This window comes from Papaver somniferum, chromosome 2 (assembly GCF_003573695.1).
Source record: "Papaver somniferum cultivar HN1 chromosome 2, ASM357369v1, whole genome shotgun sequence".
Lineage (NCBI taxonomy): Eukaryota > Viridiplantae > Streptophyta > Magnoliopsida > Ranunculales > Papaveraceae > Papaver > Papaver somniferum.
Window position 1 is genome coordinate 26,530,532 of NC_039359.1, and position 13,633 is coordinate 26,544,164.

The window sequence follows — 13,633 nt, forward strand, 5'->3', positions numbered from 1 at the left end:
CTATTTCTTCGCAACTTCCAAGTTCTGTCTTTAATCCTCACCCTTTCTCGCTTCAATCAAACGGAAACAACAACATCCTTGAGTTTCTTGTCTTGCCGTCCAGTCAAGCTACATGTAGTCTTATAATCGAGTCCTAATCGCTGCCCAACAAACCCATGTACTCAGCCACTGAATCACGGCTAACAACTGCTTTTCCTGGCCACTTTCTCAAAATCAAAGATCAAGACTCACTTGTACCCACTTCTCGGCCAAACTTTGCTCAAAACTCGGTGTACTTGAGTTCCCTACAAACCCAATATTCTAAGCCTTCTCAAACACTCACCAGAACCATGGTCTAGCTGACAGGAAGGCTGCGTCAGTCAACTAGTTGCACTGAACTTGAATTTGTATAGTTGAGGCCTTTCAACAAACATTTTATGTGCCAAAAACGGTTGAAGCAGGGAAATGCCTTTGATGTTGATATCTAACCCATTGCATCTCCTTCCCTGCAATTCGAGATGGACTATCACACATTCAATCACACACATCATAATCTAAGAACTGCACTTCAATCTTCAATAAAATCCATGGCAGCAACATCAATTACTGATAGTGAAACTTCATCTTCTTTACTGATTTCCCACCAAAAGCTTCACAAATCTTCTACAAACTCGAAACTACAACTAAGCCAAGTCTTCTTCTGCGTATCAGCTTCGAAATTGCTGTCCTGATCTCCCCTGTTCATTATCAATTTCAATGGCAGTAGCTTCTCATTCTTTCTCACTTTTCTCGTTACTGGAACAAACCCAATTCATGACAAACTTGTACTGCGAGACCTGTGTTCTTCTTAGTTTCTAACTAACCCCTTGTAATCATCCGCCGGACTCATGGCTCGAACGACGACAGGGACTTGGTGCAGAGCTGGTGGAGCTTAAATGAGCTGGGACTGAATTGAATCGAGAATAAATCTCGACCTATTTCTGTAGAGTAGGCAGTTACAGAAACAGGTGGCCCTTAGCAAACGTCTGGATGTATTTAGCAGTCTTCAACTGGAATAAGTTGGTTGTTTATTGATCTTCCCTGAGCAGTAAATCCCTGGTGCTCCTCTTTAGAACACAATTGGTTGCCCAAGTTGTGTGTAGTTGCTTCAAAGCCTCGGTTCCTTGCTGCACTTCGAGTAATCATCAACTAAGGTTGCTGAAGCACTGGATTGAGCTCGTAATTTCCTTTTTTCCGTCACATGACTCCAATATACGTAAAAAACAAAACAAAGCATAATACCCGAAAATACAAGAGAAAATAATAAAGAAAAGTATACGAAATTGGTATTCAAATGATGTATTTTAAGCTCCTATCAAATTCCCCCACACTTAATCTTTGCTAGTCCTCGAGCAAACAAAAAAAATACAACAACTCCATGTCGTCGAGGTTACGGTTACTTTTAGCATAAATAACAAGCCTTTAAACCCCTAGGTGTCCCTAGTGGACGAGTTTTAGTCTCGTGAAGGTTTACAAGAGGTGTACCTACAAAACCTTTTACTCCAAATTCTAACTACCTGTGTAGAATCTATGAACGAATCCAAAATAACTACAGGAGGAGGTACCCTGATGCAAATCCAATTCATATATAAGTAAATAAAGCTCTACTTAGAAAGTCGAACAAACCACAATACTCGAAATCTAACTAACCACAATCACATATGAATAGATTAAGAAGATGGATATAGAGATAGATGGTTGCGATGTTGACTAAAGTGAATGGTGTTTCCCATATCTGTCTGAAGGTCACTGCCAAGATGAACCTATGAATCCTAATGGATTGAGATACTGGACTGAAATGTAATATCAACTCAGCTGGCATATACAATGGAACCAGTGGTCGATAATCCTAATTCTAGATCAACTCGACTGGAAAATACAAGGGAACCAGCGATCGATTTATTAATTGAACAATAATAATGATAACTTTTTTTTCCTTTTTTTTTTTCTTTTTCCGAATTGATAACATGATTAGATCTTTTGGATCCAAGCGCATGCGTCTTGTCAGCAGATTACATGGTAATTCCCGTGGATCCTGCGTTCCACGCTTGTTTGGGCGACAGAGACAGGGAGAACACACACATATTGTTATTCAAGTGTCCATCTATATTTTTTTCTTTTCTTTTTTGTTTTATTTTTTTTCATCATACACCGATTGGTCGAATTGGTCTAATCTTTTTTTTTTTAGTAACTCAATCCTCTATTTCATCCTAGCAGTAATAACAATTCGATGTTAGTGTCCCTCCAAATCACTTAGAGAAACAAAAAGTTCGCAAAAATAAAAACAGAAGGTGATATGGTGATGATTCGAGATATGGTAACAACTATCATGTTATTTCTAACACCCGAGCTATGTCCTTTTAGTTAATGGGTTCCTCAACTCCTAAAACCAAGATGTTCCATCCACTAAAATTGGTATTGTCATCCTAAAGGCACAATTTCTAGATTACGGAGTTTACAATTTTTTCTTTTTCTATTTTTCTATATTTTTTTTAACTAAAGGCATCAAACTCTAAAAATTATATACAAATTACATAACTACGAAAATGATACTCCAACTCGTAGCTACTTCTAAACAATAGAGATGAACACTAAACTAGCTATTTAGTTGGCATCTAATCCCAATTCAGCCAATATATACCTCATCGTCAAGAAAAAAATGCCATCTACTTAGAAAGGCTAGTGTTTATTCTAAATTGTTCAAAAATCTCTAAAAGTTAGAGTTTTGTATACGTCAATTTTTTTGTTCATATTATACCCTACCCCCACACTTAAATCAAACATTGTCCTCAGTGTTTCAAACCATTACAAAAAGAATAAGAGGAATACTTGAAAAAGACAAGGAAGTAAGAATTGGAATTGTGCACTTGATTGACGCATAAGAGAAACAATCAAAATAGACTCCCATATATCAACAATCTGAAAATTTGAGGATCCACCCACAAAACAATCTGCATATATAGAAATAGCTTCACAAGAATATTAGCATATTGTGGTAAAATAAAACTATTATCCCATGAGAGTCACCCCTACACTTAGTTTTTCTACACTCGAAAGTGTATACAAAACATAAGTGGAAGGCACTTCTATTTGTTCCTCTCGGCAAATCTGCATGGTGTTAGACTCAAAAACATATGGTGGATACTTGGATGCAAGAAATTCGATAAAATTTTTGAAGCACACAATTCCAGCCCCAAATGAGGTATCTTCCTAAAAGTCGGGTTAACAACTCTATGAGAAACTACTTCAAGTTTGGGAGGATCATCATTAGATAAAGATTCATGTAAAGGGTTAGCCAAACCTTGTAAAACCTCTTGTATTTCGGGGTCCTCGGCACTGCTGGAAACTTCCCTTCTCACATTACAAGTATCATCATTCTCACTCGAACTCTTGTTAAGACATTCGTTGGTTTCTTCTATAACCAAGTCCTCTCATTGGAAAAGAAATCAGAATCTTCCATAAGAAAATTATCGTAATCCTTACGTTCTTCATCACAAGTTGACTTCTCATTCAAAGTATCCACTATCTCTGAATTTGGGGTAGGATGCACAAAGAAGTCATAACCATCATCGCTCTCATACACAACATAGTCTTACCATCAATAATTGTAGTGTTTCTAGACTCAACTTCTTCCTTTTAAATAGGAGAATGATCATTATGATCATGAGTTGAGCTAGTATCACCATCATTATCAACATTTTCCAAAGGTTCATCATCCCCAGAATCTTCTTCTTGGGGCTCTTCTCCATTATCAACACGGCGGTTAACCTCCATATGTATGGCCCTAGAAATTGCCTGAAGAGTCTCTTCCGTTACTCCCTCTTCTTCCAACTTCTCATATTGTCTAAAGAGTTTCTTTATGTTAACACGTTTTCCGCTACTATTCACAATAGGTTCTCTAGACCATGTATCTTCCCTTTGAATGGGTGAAGGATCATAAGTACGATCCGGAACAGGTCTAAATACACTATCATAGATTTCACTTGGTACGAAACTCGGAACGTTGGGAGTTGAGTTAATCTGGTTCCATATATGTTGCAAATCCATGAATTTATTAGGCATCTGCAAGAAACTAGATTGGAACGTATGAGAAGTATAACTATCCCCCCATCCTTGTAATTTTTCACTTACATAACCACCAAAAGTTTGATGCGATGTATGAGAATAATCACAAGGTCTTGTAGAATAGTCACGATAGCCAAAAGATTGATTTTGATTATATCCCATATGGTTAGAAGCTATTGTAAGAGTGAGACTGAAAATCAGAATTATTACCATAATATGCATGGTCTTGTGAACCATATATGTTGTTCCCAAAAAGATTCATCTTGAAAAATTATGCGCACAACTCGTTTAGAGACTTACCTCTTGTTCCCAATTGTGCACACGCAAGAAGAATTGTTGTACCTGAAAAATAAGATTCTAAAATGATAAATTAGTAAAAGCTAAAAAATAAAAACCATATACAAAAACAGAAAATTAAATAACAACTCAAACTACCGACTGCTCCCCGGCAGCGGCGCCAATTTTGACGAGGTGTCGAACTTGCAAAAATAAATTCTTTACTTCTCTTTAAACTAACTAGTAGTATACGGAAAAGCAGGTTCGTTCCTAAGGGAGAGTTGATCTAAAGTTTTCGATTCAAATTTCTGAATGAAAATAATGCAAATAAATAAATGCAAACAATGAGGATGAGAATGATCAAGGATTCTTTCTCAGTCACTAAACGTGAATCTTATCAATATAACTATGTTTCTGCAAGGTACCTTATTACTAATAACCCTGGAATATTTAGTATGCTCAAATACTATGCATCTCATGAATTCACCGGACACGGAAGCGTCGACTACCGGATTCTACTTGCAAAGTTTCGTAGAAATACGCTCTCTAGGTGTGACTTAAACAAAGCATTAAGTTCTGTGAGATAGGTTATTCCTAGTGACAAATACATAAGCTCGATTCATCTACTAGTGTCATTCAATACATATGATTACTTAACAAAATCTCATCGTCAATAACCACATATTACTACTTGTATTAAGAGTCTCTAGACAATTACGGGTCAAAGAAGTCTTAACTAGCAATAGAATTATCAAGCAACCATTAATTTGCAACTTAAACGATTGGGAAATAAATTCATAAACGTTATTGGCTCGGTAGAGAATAAGCAATAAAAAAAACAAATTGCAAGAAATAGGCAGTTTAAATATCAATTTGGATTCATGTTCGACGTTGAAATCATCTCTAATCAAATGCATTAGCTACTGGACTTCATGGCATAGAAACAACAAACTATAATACTAAACAAGCAAACCAATCTAGCAAACCAACGCAGCAGCAGGTGGAGTGAATGATAGCCTGGTGGTGACTATGGAGTTGTTATTGCTGCTGGTGTTGGTCTCGAACTTAGGCCTATGCAGTGCTCCGATGGTGGCTGTATTGCTGCTCAAAGCTGGTACTGGATGAACTTGCTGGTATGGTATTAGTAGACTGCAGGTGATGTAGTGGTGGTAGTGGTGATAGTCTGTAGATGGCTGCAAAGGTGGATGGAAGGTGAACTGTAGCTGCTGTATATGTATGAGCTGGTGGTGGTACGCAGATGGTAATGATGGATACGCAGGTGGTGGATGTAGGTGGATATGAATGATGGATGCAGGTGGATATGAATGATGGTTGGTGGTGGTAGTTGTTCAGCGAGCAAATCTCGTTGAAACTAGGGTTGCGGCAGTGGTGAAGGACGGGGTATGCGGTGCTGTAGGTTTAGGTCTTCTTTTTATATCTTCTAAGTCCTGCAATTATGAATCGTATTGAACCCAACTTCTATTTCTTCGCAACTTCCAAGTTCTGTCTTTAATCCTCACCCTTTCTCGCTTCAATCAAACGGCAACAACAACATCCCTGAGTTTCCTGTCTTATAATCGAGTCCTATAATCTAGCTACCTGTAGTCTTATAATCGAGTCCTAATCGCTGCCCAACAAACCCGTGTACTCAGCCACTGAATCATGGCTAACAACTTCTTTTCCTGGCCATTTTCTCAAAATCAAAGATCAAGACTCACTTCTACCCTGACTTCTCAGCCAAACTTTGCTCAAAACTCGATGTACTTGAGTTCCCTGTAAACCCAATATTCTAAGCCTTCTCAAACACTCACCAGAACCATGGTCTAGCCGACAGGGAGGCTGCGTCAGTCAACTAGTTGCACTGAACTTGAATTTGTATAGTTCAGGCCTTTCAACAAACATTTTATGTGCCAAAAACGGTGTGAACCAGGGAAATGCCTTTGCTGTTGATATCTAACCCATTGCATCTCCTTCCCTGCAATTCGAGATGGACTATCACACATTCAATCACACACATCCATAATCTAAGAACTGCACTTCAATCTTCAATAAAATCCATGGCAGCAACATCAATTACTGACAGTGAAACTCATCTTCTTTACTGATTTCCCACCAAAAGCTTCACAAATCTTCTACAAACTCGAAACTACAACTAAGCCAAGTCTTCTTCTGCGTATCAGCTTTGAAATCGCTGTCCTGATCTCCCCTGTTCATTATCAATTTCAATGGCAGTAGCTTCTCATTTTCTCACTTTTCTCGTTACTGGAACAAACCCAATGCATGACAAACTTGTACTGTGAGACCTGTTCTTCTTAGTTTCTAACTAACCCCTTGTAATCATCCGCCGGACTCATGGCTCGAACGACGACAGGGACTTGGTGCAGAGCTGGTGGAGCTGAAATGAGTTGGGACTGAATTGAATCGAGAATAAATCTCGACCTATTTTTGTAGAGTAGGCAGTTAGAAAAATCGGTGGCCCTTAGCTAACGTCTGGATGTATTTAGCAGTCTTCAACTGGAATAAGTTGGCTGTTTATTGATCTTCCCTGAGCAGTATATCCCTGGTGCTCCTCTTTAGAACACAATTGGTTGCCCAAGTTGTGTAGCTCCTTCAAAGCCTTGGTTCCTTGTTGCGCTTAGAGTAATCAGCAACTAAGGTTGCTAAAGCACTGGATTGAGCTCGTAATTTCCTTGTTTTCCGTCACATGACTCCAATATACGTAAAAAATACAAAACAAAGCGTAATACCCGAAAATACGAGAGAAATAATAAAGAAAAGTATACGAAATTGGTATTCAAATGATGTAGTTTAAGCTTTATCAGCTATTGGCACTATCAACAATCCACCTCCTAGCGAATCTCCTGAAGAAACCATAGGAAATCAGCCTACCATAGTTGATCTCATGAAGGTTCAGACTGAGATGGTTGCAACGCAGAAAGAGTTGTGTGCTTATCTCAAAACTCTCACGGACAAGGTTGCGTCTGAACAAACTCAGCCTCAACGAGAAATGAAAAGCTAAAAAAACATCTTCAACCGCTGATCCTGAAATCTCTCAATCAATGTTGTAGATGATGAAGAAGTCCGCAAAGCTGCAAACGATCCACCAGCAAAGGTCCTGCAAGTTTCATCACTCGAGAGGACCTGAAGCACTTTTTAGAATATCGAGGAAAATACAGGACATCATCTGTCCACCGTCACCAACCTACGTACTCTGCTGCTACACAAAGGATTCCTCTGCCAAAAGGTTATACCTCTCCAACGTTCACTCTTTATGATGGAATGGGCAATGCTCGAGAACATGTTTCTCAGTTTCTGGAATCACTGGGTGAACATGAGCACAACCATGTCGTCCATTTGAAGGAATTCTCAAAGTGTCTGACAGGAAGAGCATACACATGGTACAACAACATTGCACCAGGAAGAGCATACACATGGTACAACAACATTGCACCAGGAATCACTGGGTGAACATGGTTAATGCTTTCTACAGAAAATACTTCTTCGTCTCAGAGCAGATCACTCTCTCTGATTTAGGAAAAATGTCTCAGAAGAACAATGAACATCCTAACAATTATGTGAAGAGGTTCAGAGTGCAAGCTTTGGATTGTCATGACCCGAATGTCACAAAACAACAACTGATGGACTTGTGCATCAACGAAATGATCCCGGTCTATAGAGCCTTGCTGGAAAATCTTGGGTTCCAAACTTTCTCAGAGCCTCATGAAGCATCCAAACGATCAGCGACTATTGCACCTGTTTTACTGGAAAGAGCAAAGTCTGCAAGGTCGAGGAACCTCGAAGCAGCCGACGCCTATGTAGTTGCAGGAAATCCTACAACACACCCCTTGTAATAATTTGTAGATCTAAACATAAAAATGATGATAAGAATGCTAAAATTGTAAAGAGACACAAGGTTTACGTGGTTCGATCAATTTGATCTACATCCACGGGGGTTAGGTTTTACTATGATTATTTGTAATTACATCTTGATTACATGGAGACTCCATTAATGAGTATTTGGAGCTCTAGGTTCTTGAAGGAGGAAGAAGAAGGAGATAATAATAACACAACCAATTCTACTTTCTCTCTCTACAGAATGTATCCTCTCCTAAAGTGTGTCTATCTTTCTGATTATCTCTCCCCTTTCTCTCTCTTGCCTTTCTCTTTATATAGGTGTTTACATAGTGGATGACAGCTAATATACAACTAACATTTCCCCTAATTTCGGATCTGGATTGCGGTATTTTCGCAAGCTTACAAATGTAACATTCGCAACATTCCTTATTTTCGCAAGATCATCACACTTTTCTCATGTTTAAGTTGATGTCATATGTTATGTCGTTTCTGAAATCATCCTGCGATGTCTTCACGATGTGTTGTTAATAATTTCGCAAGCATATTCTTCTGTGCGAGATTCTGATCCTACATCTTGCCTCTTTTTTCTTGAATATTGCTTGAAAAGCGATCTTTAAGAAAAAATCCACCTTGTTGTAGTTGTTGGAGGAACGAGCGAAAAAATATCGGACTTGAAAAGTACGTACTTGACTCTATTCTTTTGTGAAGTTATGGAACGTTGCGAAGTAAATAAGAAGTATCAACCCTTGAAGTATGCGAAGTATGAAGTATCCTTGATGAAGTATAAAAAGTACTTAATCCTCGAAATATAAGAAGAACTCTGCGAAGAAAATAAGAAGTATTTGTCCTTGAATAATAAGTATTGCCTCTATTCGTGCGAAATTATTACTCCATTTTTGGTGAGGATTCTTATTGTTCATTAGCGAACGTCCGCTTTGGGAATGATTCTTGCCGAGGAGATAAAGAACATAAAATGTTTTCTTGGTAATCCATAGTTGCCTCTGTTCTTTATCTATGAGGGTAGTATCCTTGAGAAAATGTTGAATGTGTGAATTGTTTCCTTATTCTTATCTTTGCCTCTGTATCATGTTTTGTGCTCATGCAATAGTATAATCTCTTCAAGTTGCTTATAATTGTGCGAAATAATTGAGCGAGATAATCACATCATTCGGAAGAATCATATTCTGCGAAATTCTGACACATTCTACGAAATTTTGAATCATTCTGCGAAATTCTGAATCATTCTGTGAAGTTCTGAATAATCTTGCGAAATTCTTGAATAATCCTATGAAATTCTGAATAATCCTGAATAATTCTGCTAAGTTCTGCGATATTATTGCGAAATTCTGCAATATTATTCCGTACAGTTTTGTAAAGTACTAATGCGAATATAATGCTTATTTGATGATTATGTTATGAAATGTGTATGCGATGTTTATGCCATGAAATGCTTATGCAATGCTTTTATGATGCGAGTATGATGCTTGTATGATGAGAATGCTTATCTATTGCAATGTATAGTTAATGTTTGTGTTACTTAGCTCATTTTGCCGTCTAAAATTGATGTAGCTCTAAATTGCTTCCATTCTTCATTTTTCTGCCATTTTATTTAGTGTATGCATTCTTCTTCATATATTTATTGTTCTTCACAAGTTTTTACTTGTTTTTCATCTTCCCTCTTTCCTGCACTATTAGTATCTCATAACAATATGATCATAATATCAAGTCTGCGGCATTTTCACTGCCTCAGTTTCATTTCCATGTACATATTCGCAAGCTTGTTTGCTTACATATAATAATTCTCGCAAACTTACTTGCTTACTCATTTTCTTATGTGGTCTTATTTTGCCTTCCTAGTTAAAGATCTTATTTTGCCACCTCTTGTCATTGCGACAAAATCGCAGGACGTCTTTGCACTTTCATGAAAAAACCCATTGATCTTGCCTTAACTTTTTCTTTTGTATTATTACCTCTTCAGGATTGTTGCGACAATATGACAGGCCTAAATATTCTTGCGAAAATAAAGCCCCATGACATTGTCGTCTTGCGACGAAATCGCAGGACGTCTTCACACTTTCATGTAATGACCCATTGATCTCATCTTATCTTTTTCTCTAGTATTATTTCCTCTTCAGGATTGTCGCACAAATATGACAAGTCTTAATACCCTTGCGAGTAAAAAGCCTCATGACATTTGCGTCTTAAGACACTTATAAGCTCCCTAATGGAGGGTGCCGCCCTTATCTCCCCCCTGGTTGCCCCTTCAAGGAGGCGTACTTCTACAATATAAGGTTAGCTCCTCCCATCCGGTCTTTACAACAACCAGTTGTTTTCTCAGCCTCTTGTCCCTTTTACCTATAGGGCTTATGGTTACGAGACTGCACCCTAAGTGGTGTTTTCTTCGGGCCGAGTGCAGCAGCCAATACTTGTCAAGAATGGCAAGGTACGCTCCAGACGCCCCTGGCACTCTTGACTCAACCGTGTACCTCGACGCCTTGATCATATTCTTCACTCCTTAGAAGATACCCCTATTCGTCCAACCTAAAGCAAAAGCTTAGGTTGAAAATCCAAGGTACCTCTCCTGGATGGGCTTTATTGACTCCAAATCTCCATGACTCAGGTTCCAGGGGCGGTGTAACCTTTTCGCTGAGTCATGCAACAGGTACCCCCTTCTATGACGTACTTTAGGTCTTACATTTGCCTCTTGCGAAATTTTATTCGCGAACTAGGGTGTACGCCATAAAAGTTCGCCTCTATCTGCGAAATTTTATTCGCGTTTCTGCGAAATGTTCGCGTCTCTTTGATTCTGCGAAATGTTCGCGTTTCTTTATTCTCTCATTCATCTTTTCATTTCTGTCATCTCTTTCATTCATTCTTTCATTTCTGTCATCTCTTTCACTCATTCTTTCATTCTCATAATATTATATCATTTGAAGCAAAATAAATATTCAAGAGAAATTCTAATACATTGTAATTATGAAATCTTTGTAGTTGTGAAATCTTTGTAATACATTTCTTTTGTCAAAAAATTTCATTTAATTGCAAGTTCAAATCGTTTTTCTTTATTTTGATTTCCTTTGTATAACTTGTTTCGTCTCATCCGATAAACATCTTTCATGGAAATGATCCTAATGAGGTCTTATGCAGCCTGTTGATGGAAGGTCTTACTAGCCTGTTGATGGAAGGTCTTATTTTGCCTCCTACTACTCTCCATGTTAGATATCATTCTCATTTGAAACAAAGCAAATATTCAAGAGAAATATATAAATTGATCTGTCCGAGATTTTTCTCGGTTTCTTTTGTAATTGTGGAATCTTTGTAATTCTGAAATTTCTGTAATTCTGCGATTATACCGCCTTTTGTAAATCAAATCAAAAATCTTTTATTTTCTGTAAAAGAAATCTTCTAGAAATATATATAAATTGAATTTTTTCGGTTTTTTTTTCTTTTTTTTTTTGTAATTTTGAAATCTTGAAATCTTAGTAATTTTTGTAATTTTTGAAATCTTGAAATTTTTGTTATCGTGCGATTGAATCGCTTTTTGTAAATCAAATCTAAAATCTTTTTATTCGTTCTTAGTATAAAGTAAAACATTCAAGGAAGTGGTACTTATCTTTCATGTGAGTCGTTGTTGTTGTCAAAGAAGTGAATAAATGCCTTGAAATGTATGAATTTCGCGCAGCAAAAAGAAGTGCGAGAAGTGAGACTTGAACCCTTGACCTGCTTCTTGGATTTTCTCGCACCACATCAACTGTGCTAAGCCTCTCTTGCGAAATAATCAAAGGTCTTGCGATGTAATCAAATTCCAACTGTGTGAGAGGCAATTCTGTATAAATTTCGTATAACAAAAATAAACATGTGAGAAACAAGAATTGATCCCGCGACCTGCTGCTTGCATTCATGCCTCCTGACCAACTGTGCAAGCTTCTTCTTTGCGAAATATCTCTGCGAAATTATCATCAACTCTCTTCTGTGCGAAATAATCATCAACTCTTTTCTGTGCGAACCAAGTGTGCGAACTTTCTCATGCGAAATAATCAAAAACAAATATGCAAGTGGCAAGAATTGATCCCATGACATTCTCCTTGCGAATTATCACACTGAACCATCTGTGACAACTCTGCTGTGTGAAATAACTAAACAACTGTAAACCTTTATCCTCATCTTCACCCTTAATATCTTAAATATAAATATGCGAAAAAGGCACGCGTGAGGTGGGAATCGAACACGCGACAATGAGCTCATAAACTTCGCACATGACCAATTGTGCTGCCTCTTGTTTGCGAAATAATGAAACAATATTGCGAAATTATTCATTTTTTCGCTCTCTGTAAAAAAGAATAAAACTATGTTCGCAGGCGAATTCGAACTTGCGACCACGAACGCACATACTGCTCTCTGGACCAATTGTGCAAGGACCTCTCTGTGAAATTTACGCATAACTTTTTTCCTTATTCTTTTATTCTCCCATGCAAATGAGAAGAAAATGAAAAATATGCTTCTCTGCGAATTCGAACCCGTGACCTATTTGTTGTTTGCTCAGCCTTGAACCATCTGTGCGAATTTCTGTTTGTGACAGAGATCAGAACTTCTGACTCTTATCATTATCTTCGTCTTTCCTTTGTTTCTTCACAAAATGCCTGTTGCTTTCTCCTGAACATGAAAATCTTCCACTGAAACTTCCATTTTTTCCTTAAATTTCACCACAACAACTAATTTTTTCTCTCACTCTTTTCATGTCTTTGAATTGTTGATGATGTTTACTCCCTGAAAGTTTGATTTCTTCCATAAAATTTCCATTTTTGAACTTAAACTTTGTAGATCTAGAAAAATATGAACAGTAGCTAATCTTCATGGAAACTTCTTGAACCAACAAGCTACAGGAGGGATAAACCCTTTACTCCTCCCTGTTTCTAGCGCCAAAAATGTAGTTGCAGGAAATCCTACAACACACCCCTTGTAATAATTTGTAGATCTAAACATAAAAATGATGATAAGAATGCTATAATTGTAAAGAGACACAAGGTTTACGTGGTTCGATCAATTTGATCTACATCCACGAGGTTAGGTTTTACTATGATTATTTGTAATTACATCTTGATTACATGGAGACTCCATTAATGAGTATTCGAAGCTCTAGGTTCTTGAAGGAGGAAGAAGAAGGAGATAATAATAATACAACCAATTCTACTTTCTCTCTCTACAGAATGTATCCTCTCCTAAAGTGTGTCTATCTTTCTGATTATCTCTCCCTTTCTCTCTCTTTCCTTTCTCTTTATATAGGTGTTTATATAGTGGATGACAGCTAATGTACAGCTAACATTTTCCCTAACTTCGGATCTGGCTTGCGGTATTTTCGCAAGCTTACAAATGTAACATTCGCAACATTTCTTATTTTCGCAAGATCATCACACTTTTC